This window comes from Podarcis filfolensis (assembly GCF_964270895.1).
Source record: "Podarcis filfolensis genome assembly, chromosome: 7".
NCBI classification, from domain to species: domain Eukaryota; kingdom Metazoa; phylum Chordata; class Lepidosauria; order Squamata; family Lacertidae; genus Podarcis; species Podarcis filfolensis.
The window spans coordinates 6,731,512-6,751,655 of NC_139603.1; the positions used below are offsets into that span (position 1 = coordinate 6,731,512).

Here is a 20,144-nt window from a genome sequence, read left to right on the forward strand (position 1 = left end):
CTCAGCCGGATACACCAATGTACTGTATTTTTCGCTCTATAAGACACACCAAACCACAAGATGCACCTAGTTTTTGGAGGAGGAAAACAAGAAAAAAAATATTCTGAATCTCAGAAGCCAGAACAGCAAGAGGGATCGCTGCGCAGTGAAAGCAGCAATCCCTCTTGCTGTTCTGGCTTCTGGGATAGCTGCGCAGCCTGCATTCGCTCCATAAGACGCACACACATTTCCCCTTACTTTTTAGGAGGGAAAAAGTGAGTCTTATAGAGCAAAAAATATGGTCATTTGCTCAACTGGAGCTCAGCAGATGGAGCTGAAGACGTCTGGGCTGAGGTAAGTTTCACAGAAGGGTTGTTCTGGGATCATGGTGAGAGCAGGATCAAAGATGGGGGACTTTGGCTGGACCCTAAGCCCATGTACCTCAATAACACCCCTGCCATATTGCTTTCCTTAGAGTTAATTGGATGCACAGTTGAAATTACAGAGATTACAGCATTTAGCCACCACTTAGTAAGCCTAAACACGGTTTATTTTCACTTCTCCTTGTGATAACTTCAGAAACCACTTGCAAAACGAATTAGTTTCCATTTCCCAGACTATATAATAGAAGGGTATGTCAAGCTCATTTTCTAAATGTCCTCATTCCCTGCCCATTGTAATTAAATTTTAAAAATTAATAAGAGTATTAGTGCAAGAAACCTAGTGCATCAATCCTTTCATCCTTTTCTTGAATTGCTTCGGAAGATATATGTAAGAACGTATTTTTTTTGGTTTCTAAATCTGGATGAAGGAAGCAGAACCGATGCACACAGCCAAAAGGAACGCCTTTAATTATGCACAGATGGTCCCATTATATCCATTAAAAACGTGTTTCAGATTTCTTATTCCATGCAGTCCAGCAAGCAGAACAGCACTGTCAAATCTGTTACTTTCATATATTTAGATATTAATAAATGGAGAAGGTAAATCTAAGACTAGATATGGAATATGTGGGACTTGAGAAACAGTGCAGTGCACATGCTACTATACATGTGTCGTCTGCTGAAATAACCTACGTAGAAACATAAAAACGGGCTAAATAATAATAACCAGGGCTTTTTTTCCTGGGAGTACAGTACTGTACTGGCACCTTTCTAGAAGAAAGCACCAATAATAACAATCGTTTTGTATAACAGCATTATTATACCTTTAGTTTTATTTTCCATTCTTTTCCTCATGCTCCCCAGCATGGATTTTGCCTTTCCTGCTGCTGCCACATGCCGGGTCGCCTTCATTTCCGCCCTCCCCACCAACCTGCCGTGATCACTGGCTACTTCTGTGGGAGCAATGTTTGTCTTTCTCGCTTGCCTTGTTCACATACAGTGGTACCTTGGGTTACATACGCTTCAGGTTACATACGCTTCAGGTTACAGACTCCGCTAACCCAGAAATATTACCTCGGGTTAAGAACTTTGCTTCAGGATGAGAATAGAAATTGTGCTCCAGCGGCGCTGCAGCAGCGGGAGGCCCCATTAGCTAAAGTGGTGCTTCAGGTTAAGAACAGTTTCAGGTTAAGAACAGACCTCAGGAACGAATTAAGTACTTAACCCGAGGTACCACTGTATAGAGGTGGGGGGAGTCTGTTTTCTTTTATATACATTTTTATTGGGGTTTTTTTACATATCATTTCCAACAATCATTTAACATAACTGCTGATCTTATACAATATTTTAGACTTCCGTCAACAACCTCTGATGATTTTCCATTTTTTATCACTTATTCTGCATTTCTTAATTTCTCTATTACTCTTAATTATCATTAACTAATCATTTGCTTCATAGTCTTTCTTGCAATATTTCAAATAGTCCTCCTTACAGAACTTCTTGCAGTCCTATTAGCGCAATCTGTTCATTACAATTGCTTTTCAAATAGTTCATATATTTACTCCAGTCTTCTAAGAATCTCTGGTCCCGCAGGTTTCGAATCCTTCCTGTTAATTTATCTAATTCTACATAGTCCATTAATTTCATCCGCCATTCTTCTTTTGTCGGTAATTCCATTTTTGTGCCAATAATATTCTTGCTGCTGCCATTGCATATAAAACCAACTTACAATCCTGTCTATTAATATCGTCTCCTACAACGCCAAGTAAAAATGCCTCTGGTTTCTTAATAAATGTATATTTCAACATCTTTTTCATCTCGTTATATATCATTTCCCAGAAGTTTTTCACTTTTTTACATTCCCACCACATGTGATAGAAAGTTCCTTCCTTTTCTTTACATTTCCAACATTTATTACTTGTTTTATACATTGTAACTTATTTCACAGGGGTGATATACCACCTATACATCATTTTCATCACATTCTCTTTCAAAGCATTGCGGGAGGAGTCTGTTTTCATGCACCAAAAGCGGGCATTGGAGAGCTCCCTTTTCTCACCTCACCACTTTTGGCCCCCAGTCTGGATCGGTGCCATTATCAGAGCTGAGCTGGGAAGAAAAGTCCATGCAACAATGGATCTCAGAGAGGAAAGCGGGAGGGGTGATCTCTCCTCATCCATGCACAATCTTTCTTCAATAAAATTAACCACCCTCCCCCATGTCCTTGAACAGGACAAAATGGTCAGTTAACAAATGTAGCTGCCTCCTCATATTTTTTGAGGCCCTTTCTTCCACAGAGCGTAAGGAGTTTTGTATAGATGTCCTGTCCTGAGGAGCAGTTTCCTCTTAGTGCTTTTCTTGACACTCATTGGCATTTGAGCTCCGTGAAGCTTAAGCAAAAATCATGATCAATACCTGTACGACCCGAGGTCATTTTTCTCTCTCGTACTGCTATTTGTATGAGAAGAAAGAGCAACAGTGCAATGTTGTTCTTTCAACAACCAATTGACTATTTTTTAAAACATTGTGGTTGTGGCAAGCTTTTCATAACATAGTTTGCAGTCCTTAAGAGTTAGAGGAGTGTGTTTGCTAGTAACCCTGTTTCATTGCTTCCTCCTTTCTGAAGAGTGTAGATAGGATCAGGCAACTCTGTGTAGCGCTAAGGGCTACACCAGTAATATGCAGCCGTTATCAGCAAGACCAGGGTGGTACATCACCGGGGTGGCAGATGACTCCATTGTGGCAAACTGTCCATATTGTGCTAGATTTTCAAAAGGCAGTTTAGCTGCCAAAATGGCCAACCTAAACTCGGTGCTGTCTTGCTCCTTGTGGTTTAATTGGACAAATTCCATTAAATCACTCAGAAGCCTCTAGCTTCTGATTTTCACAAAAAGGCCCACGATGGACAGTCAAGTAAGAGGTCTTTATAGTTTTGGAATTTGTTTCTGTTCAGAATTTTCCTAACCTGAGTATTTTTGAGTGAAGGTTCATTCTAATAAACCTTAAGTTTTCTAGACATAAAATAATTCTGTTGATGAAATTATTGGGGGGGGGCTATTGGGTTGTTGTTTTTATTTTTATTATGTATTTTGTGGTTTTATAAATTCAATAAATAAAAATAATGATGATGATGATATCTGCTACATTTGTTTTAAAATGATGGGAAAGTATGCACATATAATTACAGTATATAAAATTTGCTAGGGAGTGCCTAGTTTAAAACCATAGATTCCTCAATACAATTAATTACTATCTTCTGTTATCCATTCGTATTCTTACTAATTAGTAAGTGCTTTAGGTGGCATAAGTTTCTAGTTGATTTCATTTCCTCTTAAATATTTGTGTTTTGGATTATTTTCTCTCCAGATGCATTAGTCTGGCTTTCCAAAGCTGAATTTTTCTTCCAGTTATTCTCTTGCTTCGCACCATTACATGGTTGGTTTAAAATGTGATTACTCCAATTCCTTTAGTTTGTGGCCTCATTCAAAAGGCATTACAGTTAAGTAGAAAGTGTGAACATACTTTGGAAATATTGTAAACTTATTTCTTCAACTATCACCAAAGTGAAATTGTTGCTTAAGTTTACTGGGAAGATTTGCCATGTTCAGCATTGGAGCTGTGTTGGGCCATTCTGAAATCAGGGACCTTGTGACAACGCCCCAAATATGCTTAGGTTCTTTTTGTGTGCTGGGTGTTGAGGTTTTGCTTTTCTGGAGTTGCTGTTACATAAACACTGGTGACTTGTTCCTGCCCTTTGGTTTTCATTTTCCTGCTGTTGCAAGGGATTGTAACACCCTTGCAAATATGTCTGCAAAATCTCCTGGCCTGCCTACCACACATATCAGTGTGAGTCATTTGACAACAGGCTGAAAGGAGAAAAAGAGTCTAATTTATTCCCGTTTATCGTAACTTCCATGCCTGACCATCTAGAAGCAATTGATAAGCCAAGGGTGAGTGTGCTTATTATTCACACTAGGGAAAGCACAAATGATTTTTTCTTGCCTCAAACTTGATGCTTGGTTTTATAATATATTTCTGCCCTCCTTACTGACTCTTGCACCATAATATTTAATTCTGCATATGCCGCTTCTTCCAGGAATTAAGGCTGCCAGTACTTTTCTCTCTTGATAATCAGCCATAAAACAGAGTTAAACAGCATGTCTGAAAAGTAACACTGTTGTTTGCAGGGAACTGTAGCTCTGTGATGTCAACACCCTTAACAAACTACAGTTCCCATGATTCTTTGGGGGAAGCCATGACTGTTAACATGGCATAAGAGTACTTTACATGTACAATGTGGGTGTGATCCAGTGCTCTGTGGCCCCTAGCCAAGGTCTTTTTTCCTACTACTGTGTGTTTATACTAAATATTGCATTATATATCTCCTGATACACACAGAGAGATATTAGATAACACCTTCCAGGAAAAATATGTCGAAGTTACTGCTTGGTGACTGTAATACAGCCATTTTGCATTTTTGAAGCAAGAAATTTTCCTCAAATTTTTAAGGTAGTCATACTGGTGGAATTTATTCTCCAACCTCCTGAAGTATTGAAACTTCTATCAGAGCTTTCTATCTCAGCATTTTATTTATCTTTGCCTACTAAGTTTACCCTGGGAGATGTTAACAAGTGTGGTTCACAACATAAAAATACAACAAGAGAACACAAAAGTACATAATAAAACAGAAACCAACACAGATTCACAACATTTATCTGTTGAAATTGTACTCGGTTCAATCTTTCTATCTAATGTGTCCTCTTGTTGCAGTGGGGGGACTTTTGTTAAATTTGGCTCACATACCATTAGTGTAGCTCAGTTTGTAGGATTCAGAGGCAGCAAGAAAAAGGAAGTAGAATGGCTGTTGCCACTGAAGAATAGTTTGTTTCAGGTGTGCAGTCAGGTAGACCATTGGAGGTCAAAGCTGCAACACCTACAGACTTTATTTATTTTTCCAGAAAGAGGTCTGCATACCCTAAATGTAAACAACTGAAAGCATTAAAAATGTAAATGTCTGAAACTTCCCAGTATAAGATGAAGGGCACACAACCCACCAGTATGTTTTCCTCTTCAGCCTCCATAAAATGAACAACTATACTCTCGCTTCTTTCAGTGAAGCTGAGGCATGAGACATTCCTGGAGAACTGTCTGCAAGCATCTCCCCAAGTTAACTCAGACATCTGGAGGTGAATTTAGGCCAACTTGCAAACCCATGTGGAAAACATCTGCTGCACTTTCTCTCTTGGCAACTGTTTATGCCATTGTCTCTTGCTCTGAAAAGTCTTGGCTGTGTCTGCACCATATATTTAAGGCACACGACTTCCCCTAAAGAATTCTAGGAGCTGTGGATTGTATTCTTTGAGATTGTATTCTTTGAGAAGGGTAAGCTGTCAAGAGGTATAGAGGCAGCACCCTCCTGTCTTTCATGCAAATTTTGATGACATACATATACGAACCCCACTGCATTGATTTCCTTAAATATTCTATATTACAGCAATGTACCAGAAAATATGTATTAATGCAATAATCTTTTCTTTGCAAATAAAAGTCAGCTTTTTCTTTAGAAATAAAACAACAACGAAGGGCAGAGAACAGCTTCTACATGTTCACTTCCTGCCTGTGACTGTAGTGAAATGGTTATAATCTTCCCTTCTAGGAGACTAAAATACTGGTTCACTCTTTTGTGTAATGAAATTATCTTGAGAAAACCAACAAGCTTTATTTCTAAAACAAATTGGATTGCTGTATCTCTATAGATTTCCTCCTAAGTCTGTTCCTTACTGAAGTGGTCCCAGGCATTTCCTATAATCTAGCAATTTGCATACATTCATTAAGCTAAGTGACGGGGGCATTTGAAGAGGTTTTTGTTTGGTGCCTTACTGCATCTTTATGCCAAGCAGTGTTTAAAGGATGTGGCCTTCAATTTGCCAGCATTTATTTTAAAAGTCCAGTAGAGGCGCTTGATAGTTGAACATTAGAGAACTGGCGCAGCATAGTGGACTAAGAGACAGAGCTATGCATTAGAAAGCTCTTGGTATGCATCGGACCTCTGCATGTTCTGGCTAGACGGCTTATGGCAAGCTGCTCATTTATCCTCAGACTCCAAACTTCACTTTGGAGATAATAAGGTGAAGGTAAAGGGATCCCTGACCATTAGGTTCAGTCGTGACCGACTCTGGGGTTGCGGTGCTCATCTTGCTTTATTGGCCGAGGGAGCAGGCGTACAGCTTCCGGGTCATGTGGCCAGCATGACTAAGCCGCTACTGGTGAACCAGAACAGCGCACGGAAACACCGTTTACCTTCCCGCTGGAGTGGTACCTATTTATCTACTTGCACTTTGACGTGCTTTCGAACTGCTAGGTGGGCAGGAGCAAGGACCAAGCAACAGGAGCTCACCCTGTTGCGGGGATTCGAACCACCGACCTTCAGATCGGCAGGTCCTAGGCTCTGTGGTTTAACCCACAGCACCACCCGCGTCCCTTTTGGAGATAATACTCACCTTCTATACATGGTTTTATGAAGCATTTGGAGCACTGGAAAGCACAATGCAAATAGAGCTTTTAAAAACATTAGTTTAGAAATGGAGAAGAACATTAATTCTCAGCCGGCTTCATGCCTAGCTTGGCATGCCAACCACCTAGTTGTTTGCTCACAATGGGAGACCTCCTGGCAACTGCATCCAGTTCAAGTGGCCTCGTTCTTCCGCAGACTCATTTTGGTTGAAGCACTTCTTCACCCAGCATATAGTTCAACTGGAATTTGCTACCATAGAGGGAGTGACGTCCCTCAACTTGGGTGGCTTTAAAAGAGCCTTAGACAAATTCATGGAGGATGCTGTTGCTGGAAGTGTGCTTCTGAATGCCAGTTGTTGGAAACCACAGGAGCTTTTGCGCTTGGGTCCTGCTTGTGAGCTTTCTATAGGTATCTGGTTGGCCACTGTGAGAACAAGATGTTGAGTGAGATGGGCACCAGCCTGCTCCATCGGGCTCTTACTGTTATGTACTGAAGTTCTCACCCTGGGCCAGCAGGGGGATACTGTAGATAGTTATGCAAATAAGGGATCGAAAGTGACGTTCAGTGATTGGATAGTTTTAGAAAGTTGCTACAGTAACGTTGTATTGGAGCTCTATATAAGCAGGCTGACTGAACCCTTCAGTTCAGTTCTGTCCTGGCCTGTGAATAAACAAGAGCTGTTTGTAGAATCGCTGTGTCGTCTGATATGTTCACCTACAACATAACACTCCCATTGGTTGTAGCTAGCATGGGCAGCTGAATCCCCAAAGTGCTTCCAATTTGGACCATGATAAAGTTTTCCCCACTTTCAGCAATGCAGTGATTTTCTAGTGGTCTTAATGACCCGGGGTTTATAAAGCTGCTTGCAGAATAAAACCAATTAATACTTAATACAATGGTTTGTTTTTATTCCTGCTTGTATCTCACTCTACCCCCAGGGCTCAGAGTGATTAGCATGGACAAACATGTTTCCCCATGTTCAAAGATGAGGCCGTGGACTCTGCAGAAGTCGGGTGGGGGAGACACATTTCTTCTGCGTTAACTCTACTTTCCCAGAGGACTCAGCATAAGAAAAGCCCATCTGACCACCATGTCCCCAGCTTGAGAAAGTCATGCTGCCATCATGTTTCCACACCCTCGTGTTCCCACTGGAACCCTCTTCAAGGCTTGTGTGTGTGGACCATGCTGAATAGCAATATAAAATCAATCTAATACCCTTGTGGCCTGGATCTTCAGCACATCTGAGATGTATCTGAGATGCTGCCTGCAGGCTAAAGAGGAGGGATTGACCTGAAAAATAGGCATGAAAAGAAATGTTTGTGCTGGGTGGAAAAAACTGGCCAGCCTAACTATTATTGTTACTATTATTATTTTATTATTTCCCGCCCTTCACCTTAAGGACCCAGGCCAAGTTACAAGATGGCAAGCAATTTAAAACAATTAGGAAAAATAAAAAATAAGATAGGCCCTAAAAACATGCACATTGAGTGTCAAAAGCCACTTAAGAGACTGTTGTAGTTAAGGGGTATATAAAGTGCTTAAATAAATCCATGGTGAATTGAGGAGTGTCAATGAACAAAGGACAAAGGTTTGTGGCTCCCAGTGAGGGACTCCATTGATTCTCTGAACCAAATAGCTACCGCACGGCTGAGCTTTCTGTAGGCAAATGCCTTTCTGCTTTTCATGTTAACTTCAATGGAATTCTCTTTGTAGTCCTTATATTTCTCATCTGTGAAGTTCTGTCACTGTGGGGATTCTATAAAAGGTGCCACAAGGTATTCTGTCGTTTTTGTTTCTCTCTGTGACAGTTTTTGAATGTTGATCTGAATTCAACATTAAACCTGGGAAAATGGTAAGCAGGCATATGGGTTTTATCATCATTGAAGTACAATCTCAGATTTGTGTTCGCAGTGACTGAGCATAGAAGTATAAACTGGGGAGGAAGATAATTTGTAAGCACAGCACCACTGAATGTCTTGTAGCTCCTGGAATGTTTTCTAGCCTTGGTAGTTCTAAGGAATTGTCCCATCCCCCCCAAATTAGATCAAGATTTGTGGAGCCTTGGGGGTCAAATAACTTTTCACTCATGCCTACATGTGCCATTTTGCACTCAACCACTGCAGATATGGACTGTACGCACATAAAAAAAATAAGTTGGAATTGGCATGCCCAGTCCTATAGCTAGGATCAGACCAGAGGGGCATTTTTTCCTGATTGCCCCCACCGAGTGTCACAGAAGCTGAGTGAAGAGGGTAAAAAAATGGGAAACAATTATTTCAGATACTTTTGGCTTTGGCAGGTTAACCCTGTCCACCATTTGACCTTATCCCGTATTTGAAGAATCTTGTCTCTTTCCATCATTGTCAGGTGGCTGGTGGGGCAGAGAACATTGACAATATGGCGCAGTGGAGGAGGCCCAGAGTGAAACTGCTCTGTATAGATCCTCTAAGGCACTGTATTTTTCACATACTCTAGGGTGGTGTTATAATAGAGGGCAGCTTGAATTTTGGTCCACAAAACAGGCATAATTTTAAATGTGTGGTTTTCTATCCTTTATTCAAAAGCAACATTTCATTCCCTCTTTTAATAACTTTTCAGTTGTCTTTGCGAAAGGCTGGAATGTTGTTATATTATTGCGTGGTAAAGCTAAATGAATAACTACAGGGAGCTTTGTGCAGGACATATGTGAGGTGATTTGGTTCAAATCCAGATTTGGATTTGGTGCTTGGTAAATCAGCCCCCACCCCAGATCTGAGGTGCTTCATAGGTTGGCTCAATTCCTCTCATCAGTCTGAGCCCATGTCTTCCTCCATCCATTCATTTCCTTTCCTTTTGACAGAAGTGGATGAAATTTGCAGCCATGTTAGAACCTCTAGAATAGATATAGCCTGTTCAATTACCAGCAAATAGATCCAGGGTGTTTGTGCTCAACACATTTAAATTAATTTTTTAAAAAGAGAAGCCTCTCTAACATTTGGGGGCAGAATTAGATGAAATTTGTGGGCATGAATTGTGGGAAATTTCAGAAAGATGCCTGTAGTGGTTTTTCCACATGGATCATCGTTATAGTTTTTGGGATCTGCTCAATTGCACCCTTTCATTACTGGGAAATTAAACTTTAGCTATAACTCTTGTTTTATTTTGACAAAAATGGATGAAATTTGCAGGATAGCTGCAGTGTTTTTTCTGCAAGCTTTTTGGGGTGTTTAAACAAAGGTTCACTTTCAGACAAATTTCCCACAAAACAATGTAGGAGCCCCTGGGGCTATTTGTCTGAAAGTAGCATGAGAGAAGGTACCCTTAGGTATGCAGTCAAATAGCTCCAGGGACTAGGAAGTTTCTAGGAATTTAGAAACTTGACCTGTCAGTCACAATAGAGATTTCACATTGACCATGGTACATGCTGGTAAAACCATCCCTTCTGGTTACAAGCTAGACTCGTCAGTCACAAAAGAGGCCCCTCCCCCTCCTGATCCCCTCTTTCACCTTAAGCCAGAGTTGTACAGTTTGATTTGGCAAACTTCTTACATCTCTCCACATGTCCTAGCCTTAACAGTTAAGCTGAGAAACATCATTTCACTATTCACATAGGCTTGTCTGTACCTTTTTTTTATTTCAAAAGAAAAAGTCAGGATCACCGAGGCTGCAAAGTGCTCAGGGGTTTCTGGCGCAACACATGCCTGGCCTGTACAGATTAGCCCCATTTTGTAGAAGTCCCAAATCTTTCCAAAGCACCCCACCTTTGCTCATTATTTAGGGTTCATATCAATCTTTTGCACATCTAATATGTAGCAAATAAGGAAGAAGAGATGTTGCAGACTGGCTTGGATTGAGTAGGCTCAGTGGACTCAATGGACTTACCCAAGTGTAATGGAGTGTGTGAATGTCTCCGCCACTATTTGTACTTGATGTACAACATGTTCTGCTGTAAGAAAGGATGAAGCACAAGGAGAGATTATCCAGTCTTTTTAATTCAAAAAGGATTTTAGGATCTAAGTAGCTTCCCCTCTCCCCACTTAGATCTAAAGAACAGGTGGATTTGATCACATTCATTTGATCTCTAGGAGCTTAAAAGGGCCAAGAGTTTAGGCGGAATGGATTATTTGTAAGAAAAGACTAGAGTCAACCAGACGAAATCTGAGATTAGGTTTGTTCGTCTTTAATAATATCATTTATATTTCACCTTTCATCTTGCTCTCAGAGATCATTGGAGTAGGAATGTATCTGGTTTTTTTAAATGGGAAAATAAGTGGAATGGAGAACTTATCAGGAAAGGTAGTTAGCTTCAGTCATTCTTAGATTCAGCTACTAGCTGTCCCCTGTTTGGCACCTCAAAAAACTTAAGTTGGATTGTCATGTTTTCCTCCTCAGGCAGTCCCAAATCAAGGGATGTAGCTATTGTTGTTGTTGTTTTTTTTTTTGGGGGGGGGAGAGCCTATTTATTTTGAATTACCAATTTATTTTGAGGAGGATCTATAGGAAATATGAAACTTACGTTGGCATCATTGAACTACCTAAATTTGGATCAGTTTTCTTTCCTCACCTCCCAGATTTGTTTAACAACATCATTCTGGACAGGACAGTCACAGAGGTCTTGCACAAAAGTCACCTTGTGGTTATCCCAAAGCCAAATAAGAGCTTGGAATCTCAGGATGAGGTTAGTGTTAGATGGATTTGTAGCTTGTTGACTTGACTCAACCCAAAGAGTTCCTTATCACCCTGGAGAAATGTGGTCAGAATACTGCCTGTCCATTTCCTACTAGGGTCAGAGACACTTTGTTACTGAAAGCTTAAAATCTGGACCACTTTATGCCCTAAAAGAATGCATGTGCCTGAAATCTCAGCAAAATCTGGTTATTTGGGGGAGCGCTGAATTGTCAGTGTCCAGATAGTTCCTATTCCCAAACGTTTGGCAGAAGATTTGTAACAGAGTTTGAGCAGAACAATTGAACCCTATGGGCTACTGTACATCCTCTGGAGGATTGGGAAAAGGGATGTGTTGTACAAAAGATAACAATCATGAATGCATTTCTTTTCTAAGCTTTAAAAATATGTTTTTAGCAAATTTCCAGACATTTGAAAGCCACTGGCTTTATGCAGTGGCTGAACTGATGTGAAACTATATGTGGGTGGATTTCGTGGGGACAGGTTTATTTAAATTCAGAAAATAAGATACTTTCCATCATCTCAGCATTGTCAGCCAGGTAAAAATTAACTCAATTATTTATCAGTCATACATCTGCTAATGAGTCCTGACAGTCTAAATTGATTCTCTGTCAGGAACTCTGTCACCAACTATTTTGTAACACCAGCAATTACCCCAGAAGGACGTAGTCACTTTAGTCTTTATAAATGTAAAGCAAATGCTTTTTTATTTTTGTAATGCTTTCAATTCTAGGCTGCTATCAATTTAATTACATTTAATTAGTTTGACAATAAAGAGCCACTGTCTTAATTCCCCAGCCTGGTTCTTGAAATTCTATTCCTAAGAGAAATGGCTCAGGCTGCTGATTAACAGCTGAATAGGTTTTTGCGTGGGATAGTGGATGTGGAGCCCACTCTTCATGGCTGCCATCTCATTGTTCCACAACTAACATAACAAAAGCAAAAGTCTCTGTATTCTTGCGTCCCGCACGCACTACACATTTTCTCCAAAAGCTATTGATTACTAGTGTGAGATGGGCACTTTGCAATATGCTAAATTTGAAGGTAGTGATGTATGGAAGTGAAAGCTGGACCATAAAGAAGGCTGATCGCTGAAAAATTGATGCTTTTGAATTATGGTGCTGGAGGAGACTCTTGAGAGTCCCATGGACTGCAAGAAGATCAAACCTCTCCATTCTGAAGGAAATCAGCCCTGAGTGCTCACTGGAATGACGGATCCTGAAGCTGAGGCTCCAGTACTTTGGCCACCTCATGAGAAGACTCCCTGGAAAAGACCCTGATGTGGGGAAAGATGGAGGGCACAAGGAGAAGGGGATGACAGAGGACGAGATGGTTGGACAGTGATCTTGAAGCTATTAGCATGAGTTTGACCAAGCTGCGGGAGGCAGTGGAGGACAGGAGTGCCTGGCGTGCTCTGGTCCATAGGGTCACGAAGAGTCGGACACGACTAAACGACTAAACAACAAAACAACATAATCAATAAAAGAGTTTAAACTAATCATGTTCTAAAATCATGCTGAAAAACTAGGATACAGGGAAAGGGGGCGGGGGATAGCTTGCTGAATAAGGCAGGAACAGAGCTAAGGCTCTAGTCCCATGGAAGGAAGGTAACCAGAAGGGCAAAGTGGTCAGGCACGAGGCCAGTCCAGACGTTTGGCTGTAGGGGGTGAAAGTGGTACCCAAAGGAGAAGGGAAGCCAACAAGAGCCACTTACTCTAGGAAGAGAAGGTGAGGTGGTCAGAAGAAGAAGGGAGTTTGTAGAGCTTTGTAAAAGTTCCAAGAATCAGAAGAAAAGAGGAAATGGCGAGGATAAATGTTTCATTTTGACAATGAGTTGCTGTGGATAGTGAGGGAAGGAGAATGTGAGATTTGGGACTGAGGCGCCCAAGGAAGAAGAGAGTGGGGAAGAGAGAGAAGTGGTCTCCTCAGGAAATGGGGACATGACTGAGCTTAACAGCAAACGCTAGGGGAAAGGGAGAAGAAAAAGTGGGGATTTGGCCAGTTGATGGACTTGCCAGAGATGGGAGATTTAATAATACAACCAGTGAATGGTAGAATTGGAAGGGACTCTGAGGCTCATCTTGTTACGAAAAAGGAGCAATGCTGCTGAGTGCTCCAGATGGCTGGAAAGCCAAACAGGATGTTGATGTTTTGGGACTGTACCGTGGGAACAAGGAACAGTCTATTCTGTGCACTGAGCACCGGATGTTAGCTCTGAGTGTCACATGACCCTGTACTGGAAGTACATGGGAGGAGTTATTCTCTCTCTGCTGTTGCTGTAGAAAGAGTGCAGACACGTTTCTCTGTACTGCTGGAAAGACAGAAATAAAGGCATGTAAATACATTTCTGTCTGTCTCTCTCCCCTCCCTGGGGAATGAGGGAGGAGGGAAGGTGTGTTCTTCTCGCGTTTGAGGAGAATCGCCGGGATCTCGCCTTGTCTTGCCGGGAGTCGCTGACGGGGGAGATCAACAAGGAATCCAAGCCGGGCACCTGGAGAGTGGCCAATTCCTCTGACTGAAGGCTTGAGATTCCTGTAATGCAGGAATCTCTACTAAAGCATCCGTGACAGATGGCCACCCATCCTTTGCAAAAAAACCCCCTCAAATGAAGGAGAGTCCATCGCCTACTGAAGTTGTCCATTCTACTGTTGACCATCAGGAAGTTCTCATGATGTTTAGTCAGAATCCCTTTCTTGTAACTTGAAGCCATTGGTTCAGGTCCTGCCCTCCAGAGCAGGAGAAAACAAGCTTTCTCCATCATCCACATGACAGCTCTTTAGATATTTGAAGATGGCTATCATATATCCTCTCATCCAGGCTAAACATACCCAACTCCCCCAACTGTTCCTCTGTGGCTTGGTTTCCAGACCCATGATCATCTTGGTTGCCCAGTTTTCCTTTTCTGTGAGGTCAGGGAGAGAGGAAAGAGTGATATTTTAGGTGATCATATTTTGCCTTAACGTTTCCAGAAAGGAGTCTAATGCTCTTTTGTTTACTTTAAATTTACAAATGATAATGGAAGATAGCATAGATTTGATGGGTATTAGTTGGAGGGTATATTAATTATAATTGATCCTCTACAGAGCCATGTGGCGGGGTGAGGGGTTAGCACAAGGAAAAAATGGCCAGCACCTGTTTTATTAAAACACAGGACTTATACATAAAGAGCCCCAGTCGCAGAGTTAAAATCCCTTTTGTTAGGCAGATTTACTGAAGCATTGGAGTTGGTTTTTAAATCTTCTTTTGATAACGTTCCAGTTCCTGAAGGCAGCTGGCTCCCTTTCCCCCTTTTTCAATGAAACAGACCACAGACTGCAAGGTTAGTTTAAAACGCTTTACTCACAGTTATTAGGTTTCTGACTTACATTTTCCTTAATAGCAGTGATAAGAAATGTATGTAAATGTCCTTGTTAAAAATGCAGCAAAAGCTGCCTCTAAAACATATCTAAAGCAGAGAAAGCTATGTTAAGGCATGTCTGCTCTGTTCCAATGTTGCTTCAGAGAGATTGGAGGGACCAAGAAAAAGTCCCACTTTTCCCCCAAAGTTGAGTGTGACCTAGGCGAGTGTTCTCCTGAAATTTACAGCTCTGTGGTCCTTAACCCCTTCATTTACTAACTAGCAGAAGCATGCATTGTTAGGTTTCCAGGCAATCTTCTACAAGATTCACGTTGAAGGAGACAGTAAGCAATGGATTCACCAGGAGCGATTGCAACTCAACTTGTATGGAGATGCCTGTGTGGACTCTTGTAGCGGGAGGGGTAGCTGAGATTTTATTATGATTTTATATGTCCAATTTTTTTATTCAGGGTCTCTGGGGAGAGTCACAACAAAGGACTTATGCAGAGGTAAACAAAAGTATAAACTCAACTACCTTAATGATAGGCACATAAATACAGTCATACCTCAGGTTGAATGTGCTTCAGGTTGAGCGCTTTCGGGTTGCGCTCCACAGCAGCCCGGAAGTAACGAAGCGCGTTACTTCTGGGTTTCACTGCTTGTGCATGTGCAGACGCTCAAAATGATGTCACACGCATGTGCAGAAGCTGCAAAACACGACCCATGCATGCGCAGACGCGCTGTCGCATCTTACGTTCCATTCAGGATGCGAACGGGGCTGCGGAACAGATCCCGTTCGCATCCCGAGGTACCACTGTATGTGCATAGCAGCTGGAGGCCGAGGAGAGGACAGAGGGTGAAGAACTGAGAGCTGGGCCTTTTCCTATCCTCTGGAACACCTGGGAAACTCAACAAACCTGCTTAACTGGGTGTAGAGAGGGCAGCTGAGTGGGACATAGTGGGGGGCGGGCAGCATGAGGAAGGACCACCCACCTTGGGCCTGCCCATAGAAGGCAAGTTTCCAGGAACTCTTGTCGTTGTGAGACTTTTGTGGGTGAGCTGAGAGCTTGTTTGGACCCTGGTGGCTGAGAGGGAAGGTGTGCCAGAAGGAAAATGAATTGAGATTGGGATAGAGATAGGCAATTTTGTTTTACTGTAACATTTTTATATGTAACTATATTTTTTCAATATTGTACTTAAGTTGTTGGTTGTTTCTTCAGCTTTTTGTACACTGCTTGGGGAGATATTTTTAAAATATATTAAGCAGTGTAGAAATTAAGCAATCAAAAATAATCAATCAATATATAAGGGGTTTACATAAGTGACCCAAAGAACTGAACCGGGGCACTGTCAGTGCAAAGCCAGTCCCAGCAGAATCTCTCCGCTGGCTCACTCTCAACACTAGCAGGTCTCCCTGAACCTTGATCTTGCTGTCAGCTGCAGAGAGAAAATTGTCTCTGTTCATTCACCTCAGCTCTACAGCAGTCTTCTCAAAATGGCTGCCTGTGCCAAAAACTCTGTAAAAATAATAATAATGGAAATTTTCAGACCCCTTATATCAGAATGCCCCTGTGAAGTTTGCATCAAAAACTGGGCTTGATTTTGGGCCACTGCATATTGGACATAATTTCCAAGAATCTGATAATTTCCATATTAGTTTATGGTGTGGGAGGTAGCATCATAATAATACAAAAAAGGGAGTTAGTCACTTTAGGCGAATATTGCACATGCCAAAGAGAAAGTATCTTGCAGTGGCAGTAGGAGTTAATTTCATACTCATCACGAGAGTACTCAGAGGGAATAGCGCCTTGCCTTAGCTCCTGTGTTATTTCCAATAAATATGGAAATAATGTCTCAGTACTTCAACCTGTTTGGAGATCTCATGGGAAATATCACAAGATTACGTGATGAGTTTGAAATTAATCCATGGAACACACTCTAGTCCTGTTTCTATGTTTGCTTGCAGGGGACAGTAAATACCTTTGTCCAAACTTGGCATTGCACTTTGCCTACAATAAGGGTATTTATTTACATAAATAATGGAAAAGTAGAAAATGTAGCTTTACAAAATCAAAGGACAACATCACATGGCAGTGTCCTGGTTTTATTTCTGTATTTAGGTAGCTTTGTTACTACATTGGCCAGCCTTCCTTTTTTAAGAGCTATTCCTGATTTGTTGGTTATTTCTAAGGTTGTGTGTATGTGTGTTTCACAACAAATGAATAAGAACTATAGGAGAAAAGAGAGAGAGAGAGGTTTTTGTATGAATATATGCTCCCAGCAGGTGATGGTATCTGTTCCTGTGTTGTTTCTGGTCTCACACTTTTCTTAAGAAATGTTCTTTTTATTTCAGGTTTCACTGAAATCTTGGGTGGTTTCCCTTGCTGAATACAAAAATATATCTTGCTGAAAGTAACTGGCTGAGAAATATCTTCACCTTAGAGCCAGCATTGAAAAGTAAGTGGTCAGAATTATTCCTTCCAGTGATGGCATTTAATATATTAGTACTGTTGCTGTTGTTTCAAAGCACAGTAGTTATGCCCTTTTGAGTAAATGGCTCTATGTTGTTTGACAGAAAAATGAGGTATAAGTTTTAACAACCATCACCACCACTCCCACCCCACCAAAAACATTTTTGCTTGCTTACAGGAGGCCTTGCTCAAGGTCATCCTCCGATGGCACTGGACACCAGTCAGGCTGGCAAAAATTAATCCCTCCCTTTCCCCTTTATGTTGGGAGGACTGTGGAAAGCTTGGTTCATTTGTTCATGTTGGGTGAGAATGCCCTTATGTTACAAACTTTTGGGATAGAGTATTCTCCATGATATCTGCAACTGCAGGCCAACCCCTTTCACCAAATCCTGCCTTCGCCCAACTATCTTTGGACATAGACTTAGTCTCCACCTTGTGCCCCAGTGAACTAGTAGGCTTCCTACTGACCGCAGCACAATTAGCGATTGCTCAACAATGGAAGAACTAGACTGAAATACCCTTGAAGGTATGGGAAAATAGATAAACTAACAGGAAGGATTCGAAACCGGCGAGACCAGAAATTCACGCAAGACTGGAGTAAATTTACGAACTATTTGAAAAGTAATTGTGAAGAACAGATGACGTTTGTAGGGTTGCAAGAAGTTTTGTGAGGAGTATTAGTAGAAGTATTGTAAAAATGGACAAGGGGGAGGATGATTGGTTAAGAGATGTAAAGGCAATATAAAGTTAAGAAATGCATAAGTGGTTAAAACGGTGGATCATCAGAGGTGCTGATGGAAGTCTTAAAAGATTGTATAAGTGATAAGGTTTGTGGTACATTTTATAATTTATATGTTAAAATTAATAAAAAATATTATAAAAAAAGAAGGTATGGGAAAATAATATCTAGGTTACAGCAATGTCTGAGCATCTCATCAGAGACAGGAGGGCAATTGAAAGGCATAACGAATAGAGACACCTTCCAAGAAACGTGGACCCAATTTTTTATTATCTTAATGGCCAAAATCAAGACCTTCTTATCCCAAGTGCTCAATATTCTCAGTGGAGGGGTTACTTAAAGTAATACGTTTGAATGCTGAATGTGTATGTCCAGAGACAATGGATAAAACAAACACTGCTGGATAAGTGTTGTATTTGTGTAAAAACCAGTACAAAATTGTTTAACCACCACCACCTCTTAATGGAAGATGCACGTTGTGAAAAATGGTTTTGAACAACTACATAATGCTTCCAGGGTTTTAGTATCTTATGGTTGAAATTGCCAGAAAAGTAGAAAAAATGTGGCTGGTTTTGAGTGAATTCTTTGCCGCAGAACGGCTTGCAGTCGTGGTTTTGCTCAGTTCCCTCTTCTTGTGTATTCTAATTTGTCCTCCCAAGCATTTTTATGCCAGGCTGCCTTGCATGTTCATCTCAACAACAATAGCATTTTGGAGTGAAAAGGGAACCGTGCTTGTTTCCCCATTATAGCAAAAAGATTAAAAGAAAATCTATGCATATTCTCCCCAATCAAATTTGAGTCTTCTGTCTGTAGGAAACAGACATTCTGTTACAAATGGGGTAAAACCATGTTGAATTGCACTGATAAAAACATCTCTGCAAAAAATGGATCTTGTGAATAAGGTTGCAGTTCTCCTAGTTCAGCTTCATGTGCTATATGTGGTTATCTCCCATACTTTTGCAAACAGAAGATTATTTAGAGCAGAAAGAAACCCAAAAGTAAATGAAAAGGCAGGGATTGACGGCCTCTTTGGAAAGCCTGCAAGAACAGGTTATTTTTAGTTGTTGACAGCTTTCAGATGCCTTTAGGGTGCTGTAGGGAAGAGGAAGACCAAATGTGCCAAGGAGCCATGGATCTATGTTGCAGAGAAACAGATTTAGGGTGGCAGCGAGAAAATACTGCATGTTAAAATGAAAACAGAATGTATTATGCAAGGTTGCAAATGGGAGTGGCACATTTTATTTTTAGTAATTAAAAAACTTAAGATTTTGTTTTCTGATTAGTTTTAGTGAATAATGAAAACTAGCATATGTTTTTAAATAAAGGGGCTGCACAGAACTATAGTTCAGTAGTGGGGGCAGCACTTGGGTCTGGCGTGACATGTTGATCAGCTCTTATTTATTGCATTTTGCTCGTTCTTTCCCACATTTTACCCTGTGTCCCAAAATGGTACCTGTGACTGTCAGGCAGGCAGGGAGCGCACCGGCTGTTCCCACATTTGGGGCAGGAGCTCCCCTCCTCAGTCCCTACAAGACAAACTGCTGGCCAACTAGCTCTGCTTTGCCTAGTAAGGTTGCGTGTCGAGGTCCCCAGGGCCACCCCAATAACTCACACATCACACAGAAATTTTGCTTAAGGTTTTTGGCATGATTTTGGCCACAACTTTATTAAAATACAAAAATGTGAGTGGTTGCTTAGGCATTGGTTGCGACTATCTGCGCCCCCATGGGGGACAGACTGACATTCCGCACGCCTGCGGAAGTCAGAAAAGAGGAATACACTTGGGGGTAGCGACGGAACAGGGAACCTGCCCTCAGCCCAAATGCAACCAGGGGCTCTTGCGTGGCCCTAGCCCCTTGACAGGGTTCGGACAAAAGCAATAGTGAGCCCCTGATTTCCTTTAACAGAATCCCTTGCAGCAGCAGCATTAGAGGGGCAGGCACAGCCAATCCATGCCCCTCAACCAACCAAACCATAAACCAATGCCTAACCGCAACCTTACAAGTTGTGACGATTTGCTACGCAGTAGGCAAAAACCAAATAGCACCAGCCAATC

At 41.4% G+C, this 20,144-nt stretch overlaps 2 protein-coding genes across 12 annotated transcripts in view; one reads left to right on the forward strand and one right to left on the reverse strand.

The window, feature by feature from the left end:
- The window catches only part of DGKH (diacylglycerol kinase eta), a 764,231-nt gene that overhangs the window by 125,437 nt on the left and 618,650 nt on the right, over positions 1–20,144 (reverse strand). The window lies entirely within an intron of this gene.
- Positions 1–20,144, forward strand: part of ENOX1 (ecto-NOX disulfide-thiol exchanger 1) — a 280,345-nt gene that overhangs the window by 52,074 nt on the left and 208,127 nt on the right. For all 9 annotated transcript variants that reach the window (XM_083624672.1, XM_083624674.1, XM_083624673.1 and 6 more), the window contains exon 2: positions 17,232–17,335. The gene's annotated coding sequence lies outside the window, so the exon portion shown is untranslated. The remainder of the gene's footprint in view (positions 1–17,231; positions 17,336–20,144) is intronic.